Here is a 2,992-nt window from a genome sequence, read left to right on the forward strand (position 1 = left end):
TTAATCACTCCATGATGTGCGTTCAAGGTATGCAATATCTTGCTTTGATGTTTCTTTCGAGTTTTACGTTTTTTTTACTCGGTTGCGTATCTTCTACATAGTTAACTCCAAAAAAATTGTGGTCACCCCAAGAAATACTTGGTCAAATTTATTATGTTCTATAATTATTGTCTCACCTAGTTTAAAAAAAGTCACTTTGCAAATATGAGTGTTAGATAGTCACTTCCTTCCGATTAAATTTGTTTTCCTCTAGTATCTCTTTTGTTTACTATCTTGTATTTTTATCACTTCAGAGCAATGCCTAGACCCACTACCTAAAAATTATACGAGTATGCCTATCATCCAACTTGAGTCAAGTATCTTGTTCTTCGCGCAAGAGGTGATTTGTGTTTGAGTTACCCTTAAAAAGTGAGTAGTCTATATGTTTTGAACTAAAGTTAGACCGTTATTCCACCTTTAAAATTGAGTGGAGTGTATTTCAGACCATGACCATTTTGACTGGTGTATGGAGCTTTGTCGTATGGCTAGGAATGATTTTCTTCTCTCACATTGTGTTTTGTCCAAGCTAGGTCTCTATGTCCTTTTTATCCCCAGCTTGAAGGGGAGAAGTAGAAGTACTCAAAAGAGGTATTTTGTTCCTCATGTTGTGGTAATTTTTGTGTAGCCAAAATATTCAAAAAAGGGGGAGCACAAAAGCCGAAGTTTTTACATCTATGAGGAATTATTTTTAGCAAAAGAAAATTGAAGACCAAGAATCCTTTTCATTGCAAGCTGAAGTTATGAACTTCAGTTTGAGGGAGAGTGTTGAAGAACAGATATGGAAGAGTCTTGAATTGACTCTCACACAACCAGAATTAATATGGGGGAGTCTTACAAGAATCTCTTAGGAGGAGGTCTCGCAAAAAAAGTCTCATTTAAAGGTGTTTTTGTTATGTTACTCTTCTATTTATGTTCAATTGTTTTAAGACTTATCTTTTAGGGTTTAACTTTGAGTGTAAATGAGACACATGAACATACTCCTCCCCCCCCCCCCCCCCCCCCCCCCCCCCCCCCCTGCCAAGCACCACCGCTTGTTGGCTTAGTAATGCATGAAAAGTCACCATGACAAGCATGAAAAGTCACCATGAGAAACAATACAAGGAAGTGGAATTTTTTTGTTGGCAACTGGGACTACTTTAAGCTCCAATTCTACATCCAACAATCATTTGCCACCAAACAAAATCAAAAGCTAGCCCCATGATTCTTTGGCCCATTCAAATGTAGACTACCATTTTCACTTACTAGAAGACTCTGCCATCCACCTTATCTTCCATGTCTCTCAACTTAAAAAGCAACATGGAGAAGCACATCCTATTTCAACCACTCTACCATCCATCATAGTAGAACTATTGTCATTCCCTTGGATATAGTGAAAAAAGTGTCGATTACAACATTACACCAAGTTACATACAGATCTTTTCATGTAATGGGATTAGGCCCCATTAGATGAACCTACCTGGGAATGTGAGGATTATTTCCTTCTATGGTTCCCTTACTTTCAAGCTTGAAGGGAAGGTTGCAAGAGGGTGGAATAATAGAGAACAAATTTAAACCCCTAGAAGAACTGAGATAAGAAAAAGAAGAACTTAGAAAGAAATAGGCGCCACCAAAAAATAGCATGGGGAGGTGGTGCACATCCTAAGAAGCAACGGGGAGTGGAGTATGACAAAAAAATTGGAATTTTGTATGGAAATACTATTAAGGGTAAATATGGAATTCCAAGAGGCTAGTCAAAGAAAGGCCTACTTTCCTCTTCTTGAAAAGATCTCTAGAGATATTTTTTTATTAAATTAGCAATTTCCTTGTATCTCTCCTTGATTTATGTAATCTTAGCTTTGGTTAATATAATTAAGGAATCCTGATTTATCGAGGAGTTTCCCTAATATTTCAATGAACAAAATGTAAACAAGGATGTTGATTGAAGGAGAAAATTAGTAAAGCCTTTCTTAATTCTCTTTAATCTTGCTCTCTCTCCTCTCCTCCTAGAATTCGTTCCCTAGTCCTTGCTCTCCCTCTCTCTCACTCTTCCTCTTCTTGTCCCTGGAAGCACCTTACTGCCTCCTTCCATATTCCCATACATTGTCGTCTTGTTTCTTACGAAGCCGTTGCATTCTTCTCTAATCACTCCATTTTTCTATCAAGTCCCACTCATTAAACGTCCCTTACAGCTCATAAATTCCAGCCTTCTTCTTCACCCTTAGTTTCTCCACTTAATAGCTAAAGTAGATAGGACCTTAAGGAGGTTCTATAAAAACACTATCCTTTTAAGAAGCAACAATTGTCAGAGAATCTTTGGCAAGCTTAAATGGACAAACAAAAAGGAGACGTCAGGTTTGTGAATTATATATGGCCTGTTGCATCGGATGTGCATGCAGATTTGAGAATTGGACATGGTTTATCGTGTGGCATGTCAATGAGGATCCAAACTCTAGCCGGTTAAACCTCTATCCAGTTTATCACGTCAGATGTGAAGTTGTCTTCAACCTCTAGTCAGTTCAAATTTCACAAGCCTTTTAAATTCGAAGTTATGGCATATGGGCACTTGTCTTATATTGGAGCTAACCATTGTAGACAAAAAGATGAAGCCATTGATTACTCTTACTGCAAAGAAGGTGCATGACACAAGCATTCATTACCGTCCATTGATTTTTATGCATCTCGTATTTGATAAAGGCGGTAGTTCACATATGAGACTAGCAATAGATGAAATTGGTTACAGGAAAATCACCAAGCCCCTCAAACCTGTATTTTGGATATACCATGACTATCCAAGTAGGAATTTTTTGAGAATTGAAGTATGGTTGCCATGGGTACTTGTTCTTTGGTACTGGTTCTTTGTGTTGTGTTTTATTGAACTCTAAACCATGTGTGGGATAAAGGGAGTGAAGGCCTAGTTTTCATTGAACGATAATGATGTTACCAAGGATAGAGGAAGCAAAATCTATGGTCGGAA

The sequence above is a fragment of the Aristolochia californica genome, unplaced genomic scaffold, assembly GCF_029961685.1.
Source record: "Aristolochia californica isolate CCGP_79_NKW_82.1479 unplaced genomic scaffold, dmAriCali1.0.hap1 SCAF_4, whole genome shotgun sequence".
Taxonomy (NCBI): Eukaryota; Viridiplantae; Streptophyta; class Magnoliopsida; order Piperales; family Aristolochiaceae; genus Aristolochia; species Aristolochia californica.